The following is a 27,919-nucleotide window of genomic DNA, read 5'->3' as shown; positions in this document are numbered from 1 at the left end:
TCTCAGTGTAGCTTCATGGGTCTGGGGAATCCTGCTTCATGTACTGCTACCTCTCTCAGAACTTGGGTTCACGGAAACCCAGGTGCCTGTCCCATTCCACTACACTTGATGGGGCAGTCCACATGGGAAGTTCCTGGGCTCCCACAACCAGCTTGTTGGGAGGAACCCAGAAGAATGTCAAAACAAAGGAGCAAAAGGCAATCTTAGACCTACTGCCCACACAGAACAGTTACAGTCATAAAAACAAATGGAAGTCACACACCTGAAATCTCTGGGAGGATAGCAACTGAAGTAAAGAAACAACTTCTGTAAAAGTAATCAGAACAGAAATAATGTCTCAGTTAAAAGAAGCAACCACAAAAACAGTGAAACGATTGCTAAGCTTATCTAAAGACATAGATAAAAGAGGAGCATAGGAAATGATGGAAACCTTGAGTGAATAATACAGAAAGGAATTACAATGCATGAAACAGATTCAGAGAGAGATGCAGGAAATTACGAAGTCAATTAAAAGCTGGCAAAACTGCTTGAAAGACACTGAAGATAGACTCTCAGACCTTGAAGACAGGATTGCAGCTAGCAATCCTGTAAAAGGAAAGATCTCTTAAAAATAACAAGGAACCAGGAAGTAATAATTCAATGGCTGCAAGATAATGCAAACAAAAATAATTTAAGAGTGATAGGTATCAGTGAAGAGGCAGGGCTTAACACAAATGAAACAAAAAGACTATTTACAGAAATAAAGCAGAAAACTTCCCAAACATGGGAAAAGGACCTGGTATACACATAAATGATGCATAAAGAACCCCAACTAGCCATAACCAAAATAAACCTACAACCAGACATATAATAATCAAGATCCCAGAAATACAGCTCAAGAACAGAATATTAAAAACTGTTAAAGAAACAGATCATCTATAGAGGAAAACCAATCAGAATCACAGAAGGCTTGTCAACACAAACCATTAAGTCAAGAAGAATTTGGAGTGAAGTGTTTCAAAGCCTGAAAGAAAACAATTTCCAGATTGATCTACCCTGCAAAACTATCTTTCAAAATTGATGGAAAGATAAGGTACTTCCTTGACAAAGAACAACTGAAGGAATTCATGACCACCAAACCAACCCTACAGAGAGTGTTGAAGGATATTCTGGAGAGAGATAAAGATGTTCATGGTTCCAGGAACAGCAGCAGAGGAGGATTGCTAAATAGGACAGGGAATTGAATGAAAGGGAAAAGTGGAGGGCCAACAGCAGGAAGATAGCATGGCAGAGACTAGCCAATGCTGGCTGTAACCGTTAATGTGGATGGTTTCATTTTACCAATAAGAAGAAACACAGGGAAAGTGGATCAAGAAACATGATCCATCAGTATGCTGTATACAAAAAGCAAATTTAACTTAAAAGGAAATTCATAGACTGAAAATCAAAGGAGAGAAAACAATTGTTCCATGCAACAGGAGATCAGAAAAAAGCAAGGGTAACTTGCCCATCCATCACAGAATAGATAAGAAAGAAATGATATTGTCATACAATGGAAAGCTACCCAGATATAAAGTAGGAGAAGCTTGAGATTCCTGTAGGTAAATGGATGCAACTGGAGATCCTGCTCATGGGAGAAATGGTTTGAACTCGTGCAGGTGGACACTGAATTATCTCATTTTGTGTTGTTTTCTTCAAATTAGTTGCTCAGATTACAAGATATAGGCATGAAAAATTATGAAACAATGAAAGTACAACCATTCTTTTTTTTTTTTTTTGTCTTTTTTTTCATTTTTATTGGTACCAGGAATCGAACTCACGACTGCCTGCTTGCAAGGCAGGCACTTATGCCACTGAGCTAAATCCCCAGCCCCAGTACAACCATTCTTTTTGATGAACTAGTAGAGATTAGTAGTGTAATTATCTATCTTGAATCTTTTCCCTTCTTTCTTTTTTCCTTTCTCCTTCCCAGTTGTTCTCCCAGTTGTTTTTTCCTTTTGAGCAGTTTCTTCCTCTTTTATTTTACAATATCTATCGTATATTTTGTACATTTTAGAACTTACTACTCTTTCAGTTTTTTACTGTAAGGAGACAATATGATGTTCATACATATGAATCTGATTTATTTCACTTATGAGTATGGTCTCAAATTGAATTCATTTATTTTATCCTTCTTGATAGCCTTATAGTACTCCATTGTATAAAAATACCACATCTTTTTAAATCATTCTGCATTTGATGGATATTTGGGTTAGTTCCAAGATTTTCAGTCTAAATATCAGTATAATCTCATTTGTCAAAAATGCCTACCTTACCATTTTATATGTAAGGATTTTTCAAGAAAACCCTCAGACATTTTCATATCTGTAAGCCTTTAATTTTACATTGTCTTTTTGTCTTAGAAGCAGACTTCTACCTTCTCTGCAAAGGAAGTATTCTTCTAAGCATTTGTGAATACTCCATCCCAAACTAGGATTTAGAGGCCTTGTTACAGTTCTTAACATATTGTGTTAGATATATATGTTTTATACTGATATTTAGGCTGAATTTTCTGTAATAGATATATACATACATGAGTAATTCATAGGAATTTATTTTATATTTTTACCAACAGCCAATAATTAATAAAACAGACCGGAAATACAAATACTTAATTAGACTTTATGACAATTAAACTGAATTGCCAGTTGGATCAATTTGGGAGCCATATACCAGATTAGTAAAGCATATTTTTGGGTGTGAATGTGTCAGCCAGTCAATCATGGGCTGAACCCTCTGAAACCATAAGACAAATAAGGATCTTCTTTAAATTGTAGATGTCAAATATGTTTCCTTACAAAGAGAAAAGCAGGAGCCAGGTGTGGTGGTGTGCATCTATAATCCCAGCACTCAGGAGGCTGAGGCAGGAGGATCACCATCAGTTTGAGGCCATCCTGGGCCACACAGTGAGACCCTCTCTCAAAAAAAAAAATAGTAAAGCTGGGCAGTGCAGATTTTTATAAAGATCACTAGGAGACTGCCAAATATGGTCCACACACTGATGCTTTAGACACTGAAATAAAAGATGAGCACTCAAGGCAGTGGCAGCAAAGACACAAGGACAAAAGATAAATTGAGATGATTTTTAAGAAGCATCAAAGCAACTTAGAAATGGTCTATATTTGAGGAACCAGAGGAAAGAGAGGGATATAATTTGATTCTGAGGTTTAAGAACAATTACAATGAAGCCAATGGACACTATGTATACAGAATAGTTACCAGGGACTCTACTTTTATAATTTATCTTCCTTTTATAATCTAAAGTACATGAAAAAATGTAGGACTTTAAAAAAATTATTTTGAAAGTAGTAAAAATACAACAGAACACGACAGAACAAAGCCAGTCGAGACAATGCCCTGAAATTGGTACAGAACTTCACAGTAGGATACTGGGATAGTAGTAATAGGTACTATAGTATATCCCGTTATCTTCACAATAGTTGTCCAGTCAGTTAGGCACAGCAAAATCAAACCAAAAACAGAACATTATAAAACCAATTGAGAGTACTGAATAGAGCAAAAGAAACATAACAAAACAGTGAAAACACCTTTGCCTTTTAACAGAAGATAGAAGGAAATCCCTCAGATTTCCTATATTGCATATGGTCATCCTCCCAAGAGACGCTGAGTCATCTATCCCCAGTAGCTTGTGTGTGTGTGTGTGTGTGTTTGATTCTCAGCCTGTGTGCCGGTAGGCTCATGGGAGCTGTTGGTTCTCCAACTGGCCCACAATCAGGGGCACTTACCAAGAGGGCAGGTGACCAAGCTAAGTCCCACCATGGCTGGATCTCAGGAGCGCTGGTTCTCCTCATGGCCCACACTGGGGACGTTTACTAAGAGGGAAATGTAGGACTTTTAAGAAACCGTACCCTTCCTTTTGTTAAAACACATACAGTACATATTTTTTCCTAATACAGAAAATTATATAGTGTGTAATACAGAAGTTAAATAGTGTGTTATGCTTGTACCTAGATGTCCTCCCACAACCTCATGCATGTATAGATGGACATTTTGGATGGATTTAGCATGTGTGAATATGGATGAGGGTTACGTGATAACTACATTGGTTTAGCATAGTTCTGACTGTGAATAAAGAAAGTCTTACCCTGGATGTGGGAGGCACTAATCTATTTTTGCCTTGATGGAATATAAAGCTAGAGATTGAAGGCTGCTGCCGCCTTCCGCTTGCCACACTGTGGACTGTTTCTTCTCTGCTGTGCTTCTCTCCCAAGTTTCCTTGCCTTGGAGCCAGCTGCTTATGGACTGAGATCTCTACAGACCACCAGTGCCACCCCCCCCCGCCAAAGCAGACACTAGTCCACAATACAGCTGCCTTACATTTTCAACTTCAAAACTATAAAGTAGGTGTGAGGCCCAGAGTCCAAACACAAACCCACTTGGCCTTTTGGTTTCGTTGACTATTTCAGCCTACTATAGTGTGCACACAGGTCCCCAGCGGTATGCACACTATGTATAGAAAACACTGCTTTGTCTCTTCTGTGCCTAAGCTGTGGTGCTGTTAAAAAAAAAGTTCAAAAAAAAAAAAAAAAAAACAAAGGAAGAAAGGAGAGAGGTAGAGGAGAAAGGAAGGTGGTAGAAAGAAGAAGAAAGGTGGAAAGTGGAAGGCAGAGTGGGAGAAGGGTCTGGAAGTCAGGGAAATACCACGGAGAAATGAGATAAAGTCAAGGAGACAGCAGTCCACGGATGAGAAACACCTCCTCCACAGGGCCTCCCTCAGGGTACTCTGGTCATATCTTAGAGGAAATTAAGGGAGGTTGACAAAGGTATTAAGTTGACAAAGGTGGGCCCAGGCCCACCCTCGCCAAGAGTCATAGCATGAAGATAGTGAGCATGTGTCTCTATATTCCAGTCTTCTGTCCAGTCCCAGCGGGCAGGGTCCTGAAGTCTGCGGAGATCAGGTGTGTGTCTCATGCACTGGCAGGGTTCTTGAATTCAAAGGCGGTTCCTGAGGTCTTTGTTGATCAGGAAACCAATGAGGGCCAATATCAATCTAGACAAAATTGAGAGGTCTGACAGTCATAGCTTACCAGGCATAGGTAGATATCAAAGGTTCATCAGCAGGCATGCCCAGAGGCAAGAAGACACACAATGGTAGAGAATACATGGCATACTGTCCATTGTGAAGCCCAGCAGCCACGTGCCATTCTGCTGTCCAAAACTGGAGATAAGGTAGGTGGTGCTCGCACACGCATATGACAGTAAATTCTGGCTCATCATGTGCACTGGCTTTATTTTGCAGAGGTAACAGTAAAGCTTCCCATTGATAAAGTGCATGGTCAGCATGAACTTGAATCCCAGCAAGTCACTGGCCACGAAGTAGCAGAGCTTGAGGATGTTCTGGTTCTCCTAAGAGTGTTCGTGTTGAAGACAAGTAGGGAAGGCCAGAGTCAAAAACCGGGTCCAGGCAATGTACAGAAAGGCAGGACACATCTCAAATGTAAGTGCTTAACATACAAACAGCAGGGTGAGATCATGTAACATGTGACACTATTGTTAAAAAACAAAACAAAACAGGAAGACCACAGCAAGGCTAAAGAACATGTTCATAAGTGCCATATTCTGCCTAAGTCCAAATAGATTACAGCACATAGAAGCCAAGATGAAGAGAACACAAACAGCCAAAAAGCACACAGGTAGAGAACCAGGAACAGGTCCCACAGGAGGTAGTAGGGAGACTTGCACTGGATCAGTTGGATAGTTTTACCCTAGCACCAGGGTCTCCCTGGCTGCTTTGCTGGGCCTGGCCTGCCTTCCTTTGCTTTCTCTCCATGGGCTCCTTCACTCAGAAGGTAGCATTGCAGAGGACTGTGCTGTAGTTCCTTGTGGATTATCTCAACAATCTTGTCAGACTCAATAGAAGTGTGGTTTACAAACCACACAAAGAAGCTCCCGTTCTCTTCTGGGTTTCTCTGAGTCATGGAGTGCAGATCTTCTGGGAGCCACTGGGTCAGAGTAGAATGAGAAATTATCTGATGGAAGGCCTACATCCATATTCCTTGATGTGCACCTTATTTTGGAAACAGGGGTTAGGGCTAAAGTAGAACTTGATTTTGTAGGCCACCGAGGCCAATTTCCTGCACTTCCAAGCTATTCAGATAGCTTAGCACCTCTTTATCTTGGCCACTGAGAAAGGCACAGAGCTGGGGTGCTTTTGGGACGCTTGCCTGCAGCCAAAACCTGGGATTTTCTTGATGAGGTCATTGGTGCTCTCCACGTAGGGAGTTGCTGCTGCCCGAATTTGTGCAAGAGCTTGAGGTAGATCCAGCCCTCCTGCTTGCTCAAGGCTTCCAGCTTCATTCAGCAGGACCATCTCTAGGGAGTCCATGTTGCCTTCGATCGCTAGGGGACCCAACCCAGAAGATGTCTCCGCCATTTTCCCTTCTTCCCCCATCAAGCCGGGGCTACACTCCCTAGTCAGGCCTTTCTTCGGCTGCCCACCAGCAGCTGCCTGAGGCGTCTTCCCCATGGAAAGACTCCTTTTCTGGCACCTTCTTTCCAGATGAGCCATGCCAGGTGGTGGTGCAGGGGCCCTTCTGCAGCCTCACCACAGTTCCCATGAAGATGGTGTCTGTGGCCCCGCGCTCTGAGAAAGACTTGGCCTTGCCTGGGCCGGGCTTGGTGGTGGCCACCGCATGTTCCTCTGCGGCCCAAGCAGTGAGCGCGAGGCCGCTCTTCCTTCCCATAATTTTCTTAAGCTCATTTATTTTTTAAATCTGTATCTGCTAAGCATGGTGTTTATTTTGGTAATCTCTGTAGTTATCTGAGAGATTATTTCTGATTTCATTTTTTCCAGAGCCCCATTCAGTTGCTTTGTGGTTACCACTTCAGAGGGATTGTCCCACCTCATTGCCCATTGTCCCGCCTCATTTTGGTGAACTGGATGTCTGGGATTGCTTATTGCTTCAGTGTCTTCTCATTTCTTTTCTCTCTTTTTTTAGTTTAATTCCTGGGTAACGCTTATAAGTTGCTTGTGGTGGGTTGTTCCATTGCTAGTATTTAGGACTCTTAGGTGATGATTACTTCTCTGAAACACCTTCCAGGTGTAGCTGGTTTTTGGATTTTGAGTCTGTTGGAAGATCTTACCTCTTCAGTTTGTTGGAGATGAGAAGTTGTTGCTTGTCTGGCCCAGTCCCTGGTTCTTTGCACTGTGCCACAGTGTTTTCTGTGACCCTTAGGGAATCTGAATTATGGAGTACCAGACTGACAGGACCAAGTTGTGGAGTACCAGGAGTGCCAGTCAATGCAGTCCTCCCTGTCTGCTTTTCCCCTCCATCCCCAAGTCTCTATGAAGAAGCCTCTGGGTTCTTCTGACAATCACCTGTTTCCTTGAATAGTGCTTTTTGTAAAAGATATGAGCACAGTGGGATGAGGATGGTAGAGTCAGTCAGCTACAAGAATGTCACCTGGGCACCTGGGTATTGAGCCTTGAAATAAAGAGGTTATGAGTCTGTAGGGCACAAAAGTTTGTATATCAGAAACTGAAGCAACAGCCTCCAAGTACAATTCAATTGCATGGGTTTTATTGGAAGTGATATTTGGAATTAACTTGCTGAGATTCCAGTAAGGTCTTCAATGAGGTTACAAATGTAACTTTTTGAATTGTGAAGAAGACTGAAAAAGGGATTACAATACTTGGATTACAATATTTAATACTGAGATTACAATAAATCTTGATTTCAATTCCTTTGAATAAACATTCAGAAGGGATGTTTTGTGGGTCACGTGGTGGTTACAGTTGGCTCTATGTTCTTCCTATAGTGGTTGCGCCATTTTGTTTTTTCCCCCATAGTGTATAAGAGGCCCAGTGTTCCACATCCCAGACAGTACTTGTCATTTCTTGCTGTTTTGATAATAGGCATCTTAATGGGCATGAGGTACTATATCCCTTTAGTTTTAATTTCTATTTCCTTGGTGATTAGTTATACTGAACATCTTTTCATATGCTTGTTGACCAGTTTTATTTTTCTCCCTGGCACATTTTCTTAGCTGATTTTCTTTTTCTTTTTGTGGTAATTGGGATTACAGCCAGGATTTTTGAGTTCTTTATAAATTCTAGATATTAGTCCTTTTTGTCTGAGGAGCAACTGGTTAAAAACTTCCCATACCATGCAGTGTCTCTTCACTCTGTTAGAAGTTTCTTTTGCTGTGCAAAAGCTTTTAAATAAGATGAGATCCCAGTTGATTCTTTGTTATAGTTCCTGTGTGGTCAGTTTTGTTCATAAAGTCTTTGCCTACATAAGTGTCTTCACAATTACTACCTACTTTAATCTTCCAGCAGATTGTTTCAGTTTTACTATTTAGATATTTGATGCATTTCAATTTTAGTTTAGTGTATGATGAAAGAAATGAGTCTAATGTTAATCTTTGGCATGTGTAAATTCAGTTTCCTAGCATTGTTTATTAAACAAGCTGTCTTTCTTCCAACGAAGGTATTAGGCTCCTTCATCAAGGTGGTTGAGCATGGTGGAGTTGTTGCTGTATTTCCTAATCTGTTCCACTGATGTTTGAGTCTGTTTTATTGCCAGTACCATATTGTTTTTATCACAGTAGTTTTGTAGGATAATTTCAAATTAGGAATTGTGATGCCTGCTGTGTTATCTTTGTTGCCCAGAATTGCTTTTGCCATTCTTTTTTCTTTTTTTGGTACCAGGGGTTGAACTCATGACCTCATGCTTGCCAGGCAAGCATTTATGTCACTGAGCTAAATCCCGATTGTTTTCTTGAATTCTTTGATACACACTGTTGCAATTGCATTAAATCTGTATAACAGTTTTGGAAGTGTGACCATTTTCATTATATTTGTTCTTCCTATCCAAGAACAAGGGACATCTTTCTATTTTCTGATATCTTCTTTAATCTTTGTCTTCAGCATACTGTGGTTTTCCATTAAAAGATCTTTTACTTTCTTTGTCAGATTGATTCCTAGGTATTTGATTTTTGTTTTTTGAATGCTGTTATGGAAGGTCTTGTTTCTCTAATTTCTGTCTCAGCAAGCTTGTTATTTTGTGTATAGAAAGACTATTGATTTTTGAGTGTTGACTTTGTGTCCAGGTACACTGCTAAATTTGGTTATTAAATTTAGAAGTCTTTTGGTGGAATTTTTGGGATCTTCTATGTAGAGTATCATGTCATTCACAAATAACAATAATTAAACTTTTCTTTTCTATCCTTATTCCTTTTATTTCTGTATCATCTAATTGCTCAGGTTAATGTTTCCAGAAATACATTGAATGAGAGTGGTGATAGTGGAAATCCCTGTCCTCTTTCTGATTTTAGAGTAAAAACTTTATATATGTTGGTTGTTGGTTTGTCATAGATGGCTTTTATCAGATTGAGATAAAGATCCATTTATTTCAATTTTCTGTAGGGTTTTTAATTGTGAATGGGTATTAGACTTAGTGCATTTGTTGATTTGTGTATGAAGAACCATCCCTATATCCTTGGGATGAATCTTACTTGGTTATGATGATAACGCTCTTGATGGTTTACTGCATTTTGTTTGCCAGTATCTTATTGAAGATTTTTCTGCCTATGTTCATCAGAAAGATTAGCCTGTAGTTCTCTTATCTGGTTGGGTCCTTCTCTAGTTTTGGTAGCAGAGTAATGGTTGCTCCCATAAATCAATTTGGGAATATTAATTCCCTTTCTCTTTCATTAAAAAGTTTGAGAAGTAGTGGCATTAGTTCTTCTCTAAATTTCTTGTAGAATTCAATATTGAATATGTCAGGACCCGTGCTTTTTTGTTGTTGATAGATCTTAAATCACATCTTCAATTTCACTAACATTGGTTTATCTAAAATATTTATATTTTCTTGACTCAGCTTTGATAATTGATATGTATCTGCAAATATGTACATTTCTCTGTGTTTTTTTTTCTTACTAGAAATAGGATCTCAAAGTAGGTTTTGATGAACAACTGAATTTCTGCAGGATTTGTTGTGATTTCATCCTTTTCATTTCTAATTGCTTGGAATTGAGTCTTTTATTTCCTTGTTAAAAATAAGGTTGGCTAAGGGTTTGTCAATTTTATTTACTATTTAAAGTAACCAACTTTGATTCATTGATTCTTTGTATTTTCTTAGCTTCCATATATAGGAATTCACTACTATATTTTTCTTGTAGGACTGCTTTCACTGAATCACATAAGTTCCAGTATTTTGTATTGATATTGTCATATTATTGCATAATAGTCTGATTTTTTTAGTTTCAAATGTGAGCCAATGGTTGTTCAGGAGGGTGTTATTTAATTTCCATGTCTCTATGAAGTATTTGTGGTTTCTTTTTCCAGTGACTTCTAATTGTATTGTATTACGTTATGATAATATGCATGGGACAATTTTAATTCCTTGTGTACTTAAACATGTTATAAGGTAGTATGTGTTCTATTTTGGAGGATGTCCCACGTACAGCTGGGAAGAATGTATATTCTGATGTTCTGGGGTGGAAAACTCTGTAGATTACTCAGTCCGTTTGTTAAGAAGTTTTTTTTGTTTTGATATTTGATTTTTTGTCTAGTTGATCTATTTGTGACAGTGGAATGTTGAGGTCCCCCATTACAGTTGTATTAGTACTTATTTGATTTTTCATGTCTGTTAATATTTGTTTTATATAGTTGGGTGTGCTGGTATTTGGTACATATCTTTTTATGATTCTTATGTCTTCCTCTTGGATTGTTCCCTTTACAAAGATGCTGTGACCTTCTTTTTCTCTCTTAATCAGTCTAGTTTTGAAATCCATGCTGTCTGCAAATAGAATAACTACCTCTGCTCTTTCCCAGGTTTCTGTCTTTTCATTTGTGTGTGTTGTTTAATTCCTGGCTTGATGCTAAATTGTTTATGGCAAATAACTTTATTGTTAATATTTAGAACCTTTAGGATATGACTACTTCTCAAAAGTGTCTTCCAACTGTAGCTGAATTTTTGTGTTTCAGTCCATTGCCAGATCCTACCTCTTCAATTTATTGGGGATGAGAAGCTACTGCCTATTTGACCTAGTCCCTGATTCTTTTGCATTGGCCTATAGTATTAGGGCTCTGGTAATCTCATTCTTGGCATACCAGGAAAGAAAAATGATTAGAACAACTATGTCACCTTGGCTAAAGCAGTATGATTAGCAATAACAATAGTATTGAACTCAGCCTAGAGAATTACAAACTGTGGTAAGTATGAATTTTCCAGCTTGAACCATATGAACTGGATTTGTGGTCATACATCAGAATCTAACACAAACCAGAAAATTGTATGCAGTAAATATGCCCTCAGTATGGCAATTTTATCCTCAGGGGAGAAAATCTAAATGGGTCTTGGGGGAAAATAGAGAAATAGAAGAAGAGGAAAAGTTCTGAAGCAAGACTGGAGGACAAAGGAATATTGTATGAACTTTGGTAAACTGTTGAAGAAGACAAGAGGGAAAGAGAAAACGAAATAAAAATAGAATAGAATAGAACAGAACAACAACAATGAAAAAACTGGAAAAATGTTCATACCCATATAGAAACAAGAATAATCAAGAAAAAAACCCACCAACAAAACAAAAACAAAAAACAAGAAAAGAAGTACAGTAGAAAAAAAAATGCCCACCTCAGGATGTGTCTCTACTGTCATTGGTAGCAGAGTGGACAAATAGATTTGTGTTGATGTACCAACAAGCCAGCTATAGATTTATTGTGGGGCAGTGAGTAATTCTTGCAAGTCTGTACCTTTAGTTCCACTGAAGTTCAGATTGGTTTTTAACTGTGAGTTTGGAACCCAGTTTATTCAGCCTGAAACACTGTGTGCCTCCTGCCGTCTGGACCTCAGTTCTCTGCTTGCTTGAGCTTGGTTCCTTAACCTCATTCTGACTTGAATTTTTCCACCTTAACCTGATGTGTACTGTTTAATCTCCAGAAGTTTGTCACACGGGCTTCCTTATGTGTCTTCAGCTGTTATCATCAGAGGAGCTTGGGACCTCACTAAATGTCACTAAATGGAATCAGCCCAAAACTCTTGTGAATTCTGAGCTCAGTTGGCCCCTGTCCAAGATGGCTACCATTCAATCACCCTCTTCTGCAGGATGTATGAACCCAAATAACAGCCACTGCAATTCACCAAATCCTCTGCTCTGTTATACTGATGCATTTATCCATGGAGGTCTCTCGGGTTGTTGGTAGTCACCATGTGTTTGCAGTTTCTAGCTCTTCTTCTACACACTGAGTCTGGGTTCAGGGAGAAAGCACCACTTGCCATCTTTTTCTGTATTGTAGTTTCTTTCTTCTCCCTCCCAATGAGCTTTAATTTTTACTTGGGATCCTTGCTGCATCCCAGGACCCACTCCCCCCCGCTTTTTTTTTTCTCACATTGCTATATTCAAGTGTCTTGACACCTGTTGTAGTCAGGGATTGCAAGACCAACAAGTACATGCAGGACACATAATTATAGCATTATTTATAATGCTTACCCAAGGAGTCAAATACAAAGAAGGTGCAGGAAATCTGTCTGCAACACTAAGGTTCTAGAAAATCCAGCCAAGGGCCTGGATCCCATGGAAGTAACTTGCACATGTTCAGCTGAAAACTCAAGCCAATGACAATGATCCATAAAAATCTATCCCATGGATCTGTTCTGGGAAGGCCCAAAGGTCAGCAGTGGAAGCTAGAAAGTCTATGCCAGCAGGAGGAAGAACCTGTGCCCACAAACCAAGAGTTCTGTACTGGAGCCAAGAAGTGACAGTCCAAATAAGAACCAGGGCTCCCTTGAAAAGTAGTATAGCCATCCTCAGCAATGTTGAGGTCCTAAGCTCCTCTGATGAAGAGAATAGCTGAAGACATATCAGAAAGCCAGTGTAACAAACTTCTGGAGATTAAATAGCACACATCTTCCCCTCCAGAGCCAGGAAGCCATGCTCAAAGTGAGGACCAGAGCTCCCCCAAAGTAGCCATTCTCAGCAACAAGGTCCCAAGCTTCTCTGATGATAGTATTGAACCCAGCCTAGAGAATTACAAATTGTGGAAACTATGAATTTGCCAGCTTTAACTCTATGAACTGGATTTGTGGTCATACATCAGAATCTAACACAAACCACAAAATTGTATGCGGTAAATATGCTCTCAGTATGGCAATTTTATCCTCAGGGAAGAAAATTTAAATGGGCATGACAGGCTCTTCTAGGAGAACCAGTGACTCCAAACAACAGTAACACTTAGGAGAATCTACAATGTGACTTGTCTTCTCCAGGACTCCTTTTTATGCTTGTAACAGTCCTCGGGAGACCCATCCATGCTCAGCACCACACTGATTTACTTCAGCTGGTTTTTAAGTTGACCACCAGTTTCCAATCCACTACAACACCAAATCTCAGAGAGGCCATTTCTCAGCTGCTCACCACTCCACCATTTTTCCAAAAGTTCTTCTGAAGCTCTTTTCACTAAGCTACATTCTCTGCCCTTTTTTTTTTTTAAATTTTGCGATAGGATATCTTTAAGATCATTGAATTGCCCAGGAGTCCCTTAATAATAAAAAGAAGCCAATTAGCCCTTCTGGTAAACCATGTAGTGCCCAGCAAAAGAAGAACCTCTTGTGAGTGGACTGGCATGCGAATTGAGAATTATGACACCTCTCCTCTCCACCATGAGCAGCCAGCTGTTTTGGAGGACAGCCTGAATTGATAGCAATTGAGGTACAAAAAGCAACTGAATGCTTGTATTGTTTGGTTGACTTTGTAGGCCTGGGACTGGTAGTCTGAGCATGTGTTGGGAGAATAAAGTATGTAATACAGCAAATATGGAGGATTTCCTTCTGTCTTGTTTTTGAAGTCCAATGTTGATCTCACTGTTTTGTTTAGCTCTGATTTATTGTTTTACTTTATTTGCTGTTCTGTTGATTGGTTTTATTCTGTTCGTTTGGTTTGATTTTGCTATGTCTGGTGGAATGGACAACTATTGTGATGATAACAAGACATACTATGGTAGCCGTTGTTGATTTTCTATTGTCCTGCCTTGAAGTTCTGTATCAGTTTCACTGCTTTGTTTTGATTGGCTTTATTTTGTTTTGTTTTGTTGGATTTTATTATCTTTTTAAAAAAAGATTTAAGTTGCTCAATCTAACTGCCTCAGACTCCTAGAATACTAGGATTTCAGGCCTGTACCTTGAGATGGAAACTTTACCTCATTTTTAATTTGGGTAATTAATTTCTTTCCTATTGACTTATAGGTCCCTTAAATATTTTGCAAATTAACATTTATTTAGCTATATGGTTGAAAAATTTTTAGAGAATTCTACAAGGCGCTGTTTCTGTTTCTTTTTTTCCTTTTAATTTGGTGTAGTTTCACACATCTATTTTTGCTTTTGTTGCTTGTACTTTCAAGGTCATATCTATAACGTTTAGTCCACTGACAAGAAGCTTTTTTAATATGTGTTCTAAAAGTTTTGGAGTTTTGTATTTAAATCATTAATTCATTTCGAGTTACTTTTTTGTGTGTGGTATATGATAAACATTCAATTTTATTCTTTTCATCTAGATATCCATTTGCTTAACATAATTTTTTCAAGAGAGCATCCCTTCACCATTGCATAATACATGCAACTTTGTTAAAGTTAACTATGTATGTGTGGATTTATTTTTGTGATCTCTCTTCTGTTCCATTATTTTATATGCCTATCTTTGTGCCAGTATCACACTATTTAATTAGTATAGTAATATATTTTGAAATCATTAGGTATGATGCTTTTTTTGACTATAAATTTTAGAATTGCCTTTTCTATTTCTATAAAAAATGCTATAGAAATTCTGATAGAAATAGCATTGATTCTGTAGATAGTTTTTGTATGCTTCTTTTTTTCCTTTTTAATTTGGTGTAGTTTCACACATCTATTTTTGCTTTTGTTGCTTGTACTTTCAGGGTCATATCTATAAAAGCATTGTTTGGTCCACTGACAAGCTTTTTTTCAAGCGCGTTCTGAGAGTTTTGGAGTTTTGTATTTAGATCTTGTGGTTTCAGAATCCATACCTTGAAAATTAAAAATATTCTAGCCTGAAAAATATTTTTCTAACAAGACTTTAAAATATATCAATTTAAAACATATTTGTCACTATTTTCAATTTGCCACTATTTCCTAAATTTTCTGTCCTTTTAAAAGAATGCTGGGTTACAGAGTACAAAGAGAATCTATCAAATTTGGTTCAGTAGACTTTGGCTATGAGCCTCTCAGGGAATGACTGATAATCAGTTTTAATTAGTGAGAGGAGAGAAGAAAAGTAAATCATGTACTGTATATGTCAGTCAACCTAGGATCAAGAGTCCCATTTTTTTCCCATATGAATTACTTTTAAACAGATGCTACTGTGGAAGAATAAACAGTGTGTGAAGGCTTAAAACATATAGCATTATTTATTTATTTATTTATTAACATATAGCATTCTTTAAAAATTATTAAAATGAACAACTATGAGGAAACTTTGTACTGCTGCAAAGAATGGAAGCTTGCTCAGTAATGCTTCATTAAAAATAATACTTGTTTTTCCTGACACAGGTGTGTTAGGAAGACATGGGTTTTTAGGTTCTTGATATTCTTTCCTCTCATTGCAAATTGCTTATTGATAATATTTGTTGATAGTTTTTTGATATATCTTCTTGTTGCCTGGTGTGTGTGTGTGTGTGTTGTGTAAGAACCCCATTCAGAGTCTTTACAATAATCTCTCAACTTCGGCCTCTAAATTCACAACCCAATTTGGCCTGTGTCTTGCTGATGATTCTGGTAACCCAGAATCACAAAATGGTGATGTGTTGTGTTTTTGAAGACATATTCTGTGTGCTCAGGTCACATTTAAAAGCATTAGACTTGAATGCTATGAATTCTTCTATAGACACAGTTATGGAGTGTGGCTTCATTTTTTATTTTTGTGCATTGCAGTTATTCCTTGGATATTGCTACAAAGCAAAGCAAAAAAAAATTAGAATTGGTGACTGTTATAAGAAATATTATTGTTGTTTTCAAGTTATTTTATTCATAAATTAAGAAATATATATTTTATGGCATTCTTGTTTTTTAAATGGCATGATATAAATGGTGAAGAGAGGAAACACAGCCATGTTCTAAGAAAAATTCATACACTAAATTATGATTTTTTCATATATAAAAATAATATATAAACTTTGATACATATGATAATATAGCCCATGTTAAAAGTCCATTTGTTTTTTAAAGAATTAAATAACATACTAGAGTTAGCAGAAGTGGGAATTTTATCATTTCAAACAATAGCTCTGTATAAATCACTATTATATGGAGGTGTGTTAAACACTCTACAATGGTTAGAAAGATGCAAATAAGACTATGAAAATCATGCAATTTATGTTTTACTGAAATCTTATAGTTAAAACAAAGGTAATTCTTAGTGTTAAAAAATCACAATAGCTGGCCATGTATATATCTCAAGGTTAGAAATATTTACTGAAGAAAAAATCAGTTTCTAATCAAAATAAATTGCAATTCAAGGACTAGATAATATCATGTTTAGATCTTAACAATCAAAAATCAGGGGCTGGGGATTTAGCTCAATGGCATAAGCACCTGCCTTGCAAGCAGGCGGTCGTGAGTTCGATCCCCGGTACCGATAAAAATGAAAAAGCCAAAAAAAAAAAAATAAAAAATAAATAAAAAAAAAAAAAAAAAAAAAAATCAAAGAAAGGAGCCATTGAAAGTCCTTGTAAAATAACCTACATTATTTCTTACTGAGTCACACTAGACAAAGAATTTATTACTTAAAGTTGTCTTTTTGAATACTAAGTTAGCTAATGACTTGAAGGCTTTCTTTTTGCTGTCCTCAAAAAATTCCTGGTTAACCAATTGATAAAGTGTAACACACTCAGAGCTTGAGGGACAATGTGCATTAGAAAACGGCAAGAAATGTATCTGAAAACAAAAAGTAGGAGTTGGATCACATGGGATCCTAGAGAGAGTGTTCATGTTGTACTCATGGCAGTTGAAAGCCATTGACACCAAATAGCTAGTAATGAGGCTCCAGTCACAAAACTAAGAGTTTAAGACAGGATTTAAACTGTGCTAAGTAGGCCCCAGGATCCTTGCTCTTAGCCAATATTCTATGCTGAATCTAAAGTGAATTTATCCTCACATTGTCCTACAAGATCTAGAGGTGAGGGTGCCTGACAATTCTGCCAGGATATTTATTCCTTTGAGATAAGATGGATATTCTAAAAGGTTCTTCTTGAGCAAATCATTATCTTCTTACGGAAGCTGTTGGGATGCCCTGTCACATTAGCACACAACATCTTGTTAAATAATCTAGCTGTTTCTTGAACAATATTGAAGGGGGTGGCATATGGGACAGTGAATTTTAATGAGGAAGATGATCACTTGGAAACTACAAGTAGTACATGAAAAAATATTTTTTCAGACATACCTTTGGCTTAGCTTTCTATTAGCATTTTCTCTATGTCTATTACATTGCCTTTTTTTTTTCTCTCTCTTACTATATTTAGCCTTTTTGCTCAATTACTCTCACTCTCTTGTTCTTTCTTTTGTTGGGGTAACATCAGAAAAATAGGAAAGTTATAACTATATTGGAGGCACAACTAGTATATTATGACTAAGTATAAGGCATGTGGGTTGGGCAGAGTTTATGAAGGCTTTGGAAGAATCATGTTTTAAAAAGAATGGTGAGCAATGGAATCAGGATTAAATGCTATGTGTGTTAATGAGTGGAAGCAATGAGGAAAAATTAATAAAATAAGAAATGTAGAATATTTATAGTTTTCCCAAACATCTTGATGAACAAGAGATTCAGTCGCTCTAGATCTTTGTTTTGGGGTCCATAAGTTAAAATGGTTGGATTAGAGGGACTCTAACATTACTCACTTATAAAACTTGTAACTCTGTGTTAAAAATAGAAGAGTAGTTAGTGATCTCTGTATGTAGTAGGTGTTCAATAACTATATTTTAGATGATTGACATAGGAGATATATATTATATTTACATAGCAGTGATACAACATTGAAATTGTAGACAGTTGTTTAAAAATGTTATGATTTCTTAAGTTTCTCTTTTTTACTTAGACCTTAGAACTAGGCAAAATGATACAAGGGACATGTTTCTTTTTTTTCCTTTCTCTAGAATGTCTCAGGTTTATCATTTTTAAAAAAAATTTATTTTAAAGAGGGTAAAACTAAACAACAAAATAGAACAAAGCTGATCAGAAGAAAACAATGTAAATGACACAGATTTCAAAGCAAGACAACAGGAGAACATCACTAGTGATAGGATTATTTCCAAAAGATGGAAAAATATTTCCAAAAGATGAGAAGTATACAACAAAAAGCGGCTTTTATTCTGAGAATACGGAGAGAGATGACCGGCACCCCCCCACCGCTGGCATCCCTCGATCTCTCTGGCGGACATTGTGGTGTAGGGGTATATAAATAGCCTCGGTTTGGGGTGGAACCTAAGGAGGCCATTAGGGATGTACAGGTAGCTCATTGGTTCTAGGTTTGGCGCCATATGTAAATTTCCAGGGGCGAGAAGATGGCGTCACAGATAAATTCCTAGGGGTGAGGGAGATAGGGGCTTCCTGTTTCCGGCTGAGGCTTTCCTGGCTACAGTGTCCTGTCTGGGCCAAAACCCTTTCAACTAGCTACCATAATGTCTCTTGTTTTCTTCTAAATAGTTGTCCATATCTTCACACACAGTGAATTCATACAAAACAAAATGGTGTTAAGTTGATCAGAACGGAGTGATGAAGGCACTACAAGCCTTCAAAACCAGACAGTAAGGAAATCAACAATGGCTGCCATAATCTCTTGTTCTCTTCAAAATAGCTGTCTATGCCTTCATGTATGTTGAAATTAAACAATATAAAACAGACTAATATCACTCTGAACAAAGAATAATGGCATTACTAGATTTCACAACATGATAATACGGAATCCCTCCTTTTTTCTGTGCTCCTCCATTCTTCCATCTGTCTCCTTGAGAAGTACTTAACATTTCTTTTATTATTTCTTATATCTTTACTTGTATTAGCATTTCTGTTTTAAGTTGTTTTATAATTTCATGAAGATATTTCTTTATGTCAGATGATGTTTCTTCAGAAACTGCAAGTGTGCAACCCCCGATCTCTTGTATGTTTACCTTTCCTGGACCAGTACTGCTTGGGTTAGAGGCTGGAAACTTCCTTTTGTTTTTTCCCTCTTGTCATGTTTCTGGTTTCTTCTAGAAAAGTGAATAGTGGGCATCCTCCGCACTTCCTACATTGGTTATATTTTCTCTGAAGTGTGCTGGCTAGGATTGCTGCCTTCCCAGTCTGCCAGTGACCGCTAAAGTATAAGCAGGGGCAGGGCAGGCTGGCCTCTCCCTTCTGAGCTGGGCAACCACTGAGAGTCTTCACCACCTGTGTGCTGTGCAGTTGGGGCTGGTTAGGGATAGCTTCAGGGAAATCTTGGCTATTGGAAATCTTGGCATTTCTCACCAATCTGCTCTGTGCTAGGAGTGGCTGAATGAAGCCAGCTGCAGTTCTGTTCTGGGCTTATCCTGCTGGACTCCAAAATGCCACCCAGCCAATCACCCACTTCCACGGGAGGACTGAGTTCCCCACACTCACTGGGAGCCAGTGCAGTTCTCTGGTCTGCCACTTTCGTCAGTGAACTCATCCTCCCATTGAGGCCCCGGGATTTGCCCACCCCCAACTTCACTGTGACTGCATCTTCGGATTCCAGGGGCGTTTCACACACAGTGGGACTGGCTCTGGTGAGAGTGCATCTGGCTACAGCCTTCTGTCTACATTTTTCTTTTCTTTTCTTTCTTTCTTTTCTACTTTAGTTTCTTCCTGGGTCGAGAGGATCTGTCTCCTTCTGTCAGGTCTTCTCCAGGATGTTATATTCCAGCATCTCTCCAGCTGTTTCTCTCAGAGAGGCTTTTTACTTTTTATTGATCTTCCATCTTCCCAGCTTCCTCCGGGGACATGTTTCTTTGTTTCTTCTTATGTTGTCTTCCCTTATTCCAGAAATTCCAGCTTCACCCCAGGAATATTCTGATTTTTCTTCAACAGGTTTTCCTTTCTAAGCTGAGCTTCAACTAAGGCATTTGGAAATCAGTTTAAAGTTTAAAAAATATCACCACCCTTCTATGCTACTGAATTTTATTTTTAAACAGTTTAATCTTCTTATTTTGAACTCATGAATCCATAGGCAGTTTCAAGAAACAATACCAACCCATTTCAAGTGTCTGTCATTTAGTTTCTTTTTTTCTTTTCTTTTTCATTTTCACCGGTACCGGGGATCGAACTCATGACTGCCTGCTTGCAAGGCAGGTGCTTATGCCGCTGAGCTAAATCCCCAGCCCCTGTCATTTAGTTTCTACAATGGTAATACCTTACATATGTATAGTGTAATATTGTAAGTGGGCAACCGACATAATCCACTGACCTTACTAAGGTCATACTCTTCTATGGGCACTCATGTGTATTTGTGTGGTCATGTGTTCATTTCTGTGCCATAATACCAGAGTAGATAGTATGGAACTACTACTATAGTCAAAACAGAGCAGCTACTTCTTCATAAGGATTCTTTGTGCTCTCTTTGAACAGCAACATCCCCACCACATGTCCCTATCACCACTTAATCCCTCATGACCACTAATTTGTTTTTCATATCTATAATTTCATCACTTCAAAAATGTTACGTAAGTGGAATCATACAGTTTGTAGCATTTTGAAATTAGTTTTTTTCTGTCAGTATAATTCCATGCCATTGACTTTTAAGACTTAAAGAAATGAAAAGTATAATAATGGAATAAATGATGATGCAATTGATGTTTTAAAGTAAGAATTTCTATCTGTTGCCTGATATTTTGACTTATTTTCCAAAATATTTTGTTTCTTCACTGACTATAGCAGTTCATACTGGGTCATCAACCTGTTAACCCAAGTAAAAGTTTTTGTTGAGAAGGTGGAATTAGGAAACATGGATTAAGCTTGAGTTATAATCCATCAAATACACCATTTCTGGCAGTGAGTTCAAACAAAAGAGTTACATTTGAAGATAAGCAGAATCTTTCCACCTTGGAAAATTTCTGATGAAATTTTTAAGATTCCTCACTAACAAACGTTTGGTGCTATGATGGCCTCCAGAATTAGGAAGGCAAGATAAAGACTGTATATCACAATACAAAGAAACTATGTTTAGACAGGAACAAGTAGAGGCCGAAAAACTAGCACAACATTGATGCCTTTGCACAAAAAGCATATTATTATCATTGTTTTACAAATCAGAGTAGAGATCATGAAAACCTAAATTATTTGCTTCAAGTTATAGAGTTGGAAGCAGGATTAGAATCCAAGAAGGTAAGATTAGCATCTAAGTTTGTCAAAAAAGCAACCACCTCTGTCTCTATTCCTGTGTCTGTTTATGTTCCTGTACCTCAAAAGAAAACATCTAAAGAATTGAAAAAAAATCAGGCCTCTCAAGTTTAAAGACCCAATCCAAAACTGAGCATCTGCTAGGAATACACATTTCTCAGAAGGAGTACAAATGCAAATAAATGTATGAAAAAAAGTATTCAACATCACTCTTCATTTGAGAGATGTAAATTAAAACAACACTGAGATTCTATCTTACTCCAAAAAGAATTATTATCCACAAATCAGCCAGTAACAAATGTTGGGAGGACTATGGGAAAAAGGAACACCTCTTCACTATTGGTGGAGTGTGAACAGGTACAACCACTGGAAATGGAGATTCTATAAAAACTAGTACTAGAGGTCCCAATTGATAGTCCAGTTTTTAGTATCTTCCTAGAATATTTTAAATCCCTATATCACAACAATATATGAACACCCATGTTTATAGAAACACAATTTGTAATAGTTAAGTCTTGGGAACAACTCAATTGCCTATCAACTGATAAATAGATAAAAAGATTTTATACAATGAAGTACTACTCAGTCATAAAGAAAGAAAATTGAGACATTTATAGCTAAATGGATGGATTTTTTTTTTGGTACTCATGACCTTTCACTTGCCAGGCAGGGTCTTATGCCTCTCAGCTGTATCCCCAAACCTAAATGAATGGATCTTGGGACCATATCCATGAGTGAAATAAACCAGACACACATGTGTAAATGTCACATTGTCTCTCTGGTGTGAGAAACTCAAAGTGTAAGTAGGTTCAAATTGTATAATAGATGTTGTGAAGTAGGAGGAAAATGTTCAAATGAGAAGGAGAACTAGGGAGAGGGGATGTAGAAAGGAAGGAAGGGAAAAGAAAAAATTGAGAAAAGAAGGATAAAATGTAAATAACTCTTTGTAAGTTAGGAAGGTAAGAGGAGTTGAAGGGAGGGTAATGGAAAAAATAGAGGGTTCAAGATATGTCATGTGCCTATATGAATTCCCCATGATGAATGTGATCATTATGTGTATCAAACTTGTACCAATAAGCTTAGTTAAAAAAAGAAAATATAAAATCAGAAGCAAGACTAAAAACAAGAAAACACAGTGTGATAAGTATAGGGACAGAGGCAATTTCATATGAGACTGAAGTCTAAGCAGGCTATATATTGACTAAAGTGGAATGGGACTAGAGAATGTGTATTTATATTTAAGAGTCAGCAAGAAGAATATCTTCACCTAGGGAGCTTATTTTCAAAGTGTGGTCCCAAACTAGCTTATCAGCTAACTTGCTGGAAATTTCAGATACCTAAATCTAGGCCTTCTGAAGCAAAAACTCTGGGAGTAAGTCCTATAAATCAGTTTTGGCAAGCCCTTTGGATACTTCTGATACATAACAAAGTCAGAGAACCACAAGTACCATAAAGAGTATGCCTATTTTTGATAACACATCAGTGTGAAGACTTGAAGATTCTATTTGAGTCATTTTCCATGGCTGTGATCCTTTAAGTCAATAAGGCCTTTCACTAGCTGAAAGGGAATTTCATATGAGCTGATCTGAAATTTGTTTTTGATTTTCATTCTGTTGTAGGTATAGCTCCTGTGGGCTAAAACCATAAATTTTGATATCTTCTGCCTTGATTCCTGTTTCTGCTCAGTATCTTCTGAATTTGAGTATACTTTTTGCATTCTGACTTACCTTTGGTGAGGAAATTATGACATGGGGTAGAATTTTATAAGTTGAGTATCTTCCAAACTGTGGAGTTTTAACTAGTATTTGAGTTATTGAGTATTCATAAAAATTTTTAGAAGAGTGATACAACAAAATTATATTTTTAGAGCATCATTTTGGAAGCCATTTTTGGAATAAATTCCATGGAAGTGTGTTAGGAAGCACATGCAACAAACTAGTTATGAGAGAAAAATGTGTTAATAGGAATGGTAGGGAGAGGAACGGAATGTGAGAAACATTTAGGGAGAAAATGCATTGTAGGATGTGGGTCAATTTTTGCCATACAGAGAGAGTAAATAAGAGAGAAAAGAATAAATATTGAGTTAAAAATCTTCACAAGTGTTTTAGTAATGAATGCTATTGGAAACAATATAGGACTCAATTTAGGCGTCTTGCTTTGGAGAATTAATCAGTTCATCCTGAATGTGTTCAATGTGGCAATAATGGGGAAACATTTGTGTACCTGCTCATTAGGTGAGTGAATAAATCATGCTTTTTCCAAGAATCAAATGATAGAATAGGACTGTCTCAGGAAAATTGTGATTTTCTGCCTTGGATTTCATTAATTCCAACGTGATTCAATAGATCTGTATGAGACTTACAGCAAATTATTTCAGGCACTGTCTCTAAGAAACTGAAGTAAACGAAGACAGTTTCAACTCTGAAAGAGCATGGCTTTCAAACAGCGTTTTCTTGGTAGGAGAAATCATGCTAGTAGTTAGGGGCAGTTATGATTGGGCTTTGATGGAAGAAGAGTAGGGGGTACTTTTAGGATAGTAGCAATTTTTAAATGTAGAAAGAATCTATATAGAGCTAGAAGAAGGAGATAGATATTTATTTTATTATTATTATTTTTTTGAGAGGATAGTGCTTTTTAGGTGAAAGAAGGAAAGTATTTGTTTCAGTAGTTTTCTGCTCCTGCAATCTGATTCTGCAGGTATTATACAGTGCACAGCACAGATGGAGACATGAAAATGCATCAGAGCACAACAGTGGTCTTGTACACCATTCTATTAGAGATTTCTTGCTTGAGTAGAAGTTGTAATACTCACCTGTTATCAGACGGTGAAAGAACTCACCTATGGTCAGACGGAGAAAGTTTCATGGGCTCCATTTTCATATGTTGTGAAATGATGTCAGAATTTGAATTTTGGAAAATAATATTATGGAATTATTTAGTTGCATGGAAAATACCTAGAAGAAGTACATTTTCTCTGTAGCAGATATGCTTATGCCATATCATACTTTACTTGACAAGCCATATTTGATTTAAGTTTTTCTATTTTTAATTCCTTGGGGACTTATAATAAGCTTTATAAAAATATAAGAAATCATGCCTGGGGATCCCAAAACAGTGACACCAGGGTTCATAAAGCATTATAAGGAAATGCTGATACATCTCTGGAGGCCATCCATGTTAATCCACTGTTACAATAGATGTCTGAGGAGCATATTAATATGCCCATTAGCAATGTAAGTGTATTTTATTTTTGGGTCAAACAGCCAAAAGAATATTTCTTTTTTTCTTTTCCTCTTCTGATTCCCTACCTGGACTATAACTAGCTGAACATTTACAACTCTGAGTGATATAATGCAATTAAGACTCTCTATAACATTCTAATTTGCATATCTCATTATATAGAGTGACACCATTAGAAGACATGTGTTGAAGCTTTCAAAATGATTATGATATGTGAATGTATTAGGGGATGAATATGCTTTGCTGAACCACAATTGTGCAGTATTCAGACATATGCTAGTCGGTGCCTCTTGAGGAAGTGATTTTTATGAGCAAGTGCCAATCATACTTATTTTACTTTTTTTTTCTATGAACAAAAGCACAGAAGCCCAAAATACGGTATTAGTGCTGTGAAATGAAAAAATTTTAAAGACAATAGTTATTTATATATAATTAACTGGACTTTCTATTTTCTGTTTGCCTTTGCAGATCTGTTCTTGGCACTGCTCTGTGACCTGGGAGCTGACTTGGTCAGACTACAATGCTCTATGTCTTTGACTGTAGGCTGGGTTTGGCCATTAAGAGATCCTAGCAATAAGGAGAGGTTGAAGTATTTATTTTTCTGGCTTCTTTCTCTTACAAAAGAATTGGAAGAGACTCCATTTGAGAGTAAATTTCTATGACCTGAATAGAACTTCAGAGCCCCTCTGATATGTAGGCTCTTTTTCTAATGATCTGGAGGGGAGCTCCTACAATGTGTCTACATGACCATATGTTTTTGTTAAAAGGAAAACATATTCTAAAGTTGAGAAGTACGTACTTAAAAGACATTTTAGACATTTCAATTAAACAAGTGAAAAATTTGTCTACTAATTAGGGCATAAATGAAAGACATCTTTGATACTCTTTCTGTGCATTTATTAAAATATCCAAGAGACAACTTAAATTACAAAATTAGTAAAACAAGTTAATATAAACTATTCTGATTGAGAAATAAAGCAAACATTTTTCTGATTATACTAAAAGCAATAATTCATTAAGAGGAAAAGATAAATTATTAATAGAATGAATAGATTCTTGACTTGTTTGATAATCTAATTAACAAACCGAAGTGCATCATGCAGTCACAGTTGAGAATGATATAAATTTGTTGGTGCCTTGACATGAATTACTGACATTGATATAATATAAAACTCACAGGATGCTATAATGAGGACACTTAGGACAAACTGGTTAATGACTACTGTCACTTCAAAGAGTGTTTAATGTTAGTTACGACCCAAGGAAACTTGAAATGTCTTATAAAGTCACAGCTTAAGCATAAAGACTTTGGTAGAAAGCTTCCCAGATCTGATAAACAAAAATTTACATGACATAATAGTATGAATTCTGAAGCTATAAATAACTTTCTAAACTATCAATGATGAAAAACAAATTTAAATCCACAATGTTTGAGAAAGTAATGACTGATTTCTCTTTTCTATGTAGAAATTATTACAAAATGTGAAGATAGGATATACAAGCAAGAACTGTCAGAAAAAGGTATTTGCATTCTGTGTCAGTTAATTAATACTTTTTTAAAAACTGAATTTCACTGTGATAGTATTTCTTAGATATTAAACATTTGTGATTTTTATGCTATTGGTCGTCGTGCTTAATTTTGAAATTGAAATTTTGTTTTCTTATTCTTAAAGAGAATCTCCCAAATCATATAAACTTAATTCCTCTAAAACTTTGATCAGCCCCGTCTGATGGGCCTCTAGTAGCAATTTCCTCACCTCAACCTTGGGACCTAAAGGTTGTAAGGTTTGTAAATTTCTTTGTACTTTGGTGACTCCTGAGGGGATCTCATCATCTTTTGTTGGTTTTCGTAAACCATGGTTTAGCAACTGTGGCGTTCCTGGTATTTTACTTGGATAGCTCTGTGCTGTTGGGCTGTCTTGGGCATTGAAAGATATTTAGAGCCATCCTTCGCATCTTGCCTCCTGAAAGCCAGCATGTCTTCCCCAGTGGGACAACCAAAGTTATCCCCAGATTGTGCCAGATGCCCTGAAAGAAAATATCATTGCCCTTATGTGAGGACCGCTTTATAAAGATCTATTTTTAAATTTCTTTGATTGTTCCCCTGAATTTGGCATTTTTTTCTTAGAAGATGCCCATCCCATAGTTTCAGAAGGAAAATATATATGAAATCCTGATAAAGGTTAAACATACATACTTTATCAGTTTTTTCTTTAAAAGAGGAGACCTTTTTAGGAAAAAAACTTTTTTTTTACTCTTTTAAAGAAAAAATAACTGTATAGTATATAGTTTGTGCAGTAATAGACACAAATTATTTCTAAATGCTGAGTGGTTATATAAAAAGGAAAATATGGATACTAAATGACAAATATAAAGATGGAAAAAGAATACTTTCTGTGACGAGAGAGAAAAGGATAATAGATTGGACTGTTGTGGTACATGCTTGTAATTCTGAGAGGCTGTGGCAAGAGGATTAAATGTTTTAGTTCAGACTGGGCAATTTAGTGATTTTGTAAAATTCTGTCTCAAAAAAATTAAAATAAAATAAAATAAAAGAAAATGAAAGAAAAAACAGGATGAGACACCTAGGTCATTGTGAAGCTCCTGAGATTCCATCTCCAGTACCTCCCCAGCAAAGATGACTGAGAAAAAATGCCTTGAAAGTAAACATGCTCAGAAGATTCCAGCCAAGAAAGCAGGGGCTTTAAGAACAAAAGAGAGGTAGTCGAGGCTGACATTCTAATACTAGTGGGGTGAGGCAGGCAAGACCCTCCACTTCAAAACCAACTGTAAACATGGATAAACTTATTGTTAAAATGTCTAGAAATTAAGCAAAGATAAACAATGGAGAAATATTTATTTAGTTAAAATTGCTGAATGTTAGGTATGAAGAAGGGAGGTTGCAGTGTTTTTTTTTTTTTTTTTTATTTAAGGAGAAAAGAAAAGAAAGGAAAAAAAAACAGTGAAGGGGTACAAGTTATACAGATTTACAGAATAAAAAATGCGCAGTAGGAAATCACTAGTTAATGGATTACATATTGCCATCTTAGAAATAATTGTTCAAGTCACAAAATTAAAGCTTTTTGTATGAGGCTATTTCCTTTCAGTGTAATCCTTCAGCCCGGCTAATGAGGCAGTAAAGCCAGGATGGGCTTCTGAGTTTGATTCCATTGGAGGTTTCAGGGTAAAAGCAAACTTAAAAGAAAGTGAATGAGGAAGCCTACAGCTTTTTTAGAGCCAAAGCGATGGCCCTTTTTCCAGCAAGGAGCAGACTAGGTGACAAGGGAAATGTTTC

At 37.0% G+C, this 27,919-nt stretch overlaps 1 pseudogene; it reads right to left on the bottom strand.

The window, feature by feature from the left end:
- Positions 1 to 5,744: 5,744 nt before the first annotated feature.
- Positions 5,745 to 6,722, bottom strand: LOC100725792 (testis-specific Y-encoded-like protein 5; annotated as a pseudogene).
- Positions 6,723 to 27,919: the final 21,197 nt, after the last annotated feature.

Source organism: Cavia porcellus, unplaced genomic scaffold, assembly GCF_034190915.1.
Source record: "Cavia porcellus strain 051 isolate PalLab524CR breed Dunkin Hartley unplaced genomic scaffold, mCavPor4.1 scaffold_12, whole genome shotgun sequence".
In the NCBI taxonomy this organism is placed as follows: Eukaryota; Metazoa; Chordata; class Mammalia; order Rodentia; family Caviidae; genus Cavia; species Cavia porcellus.
The sequence above is the reverse complement of the archived record's forward strand: the minus strand, read 5'-3'. Positions and strand labels throughout refer to the sequence as shown.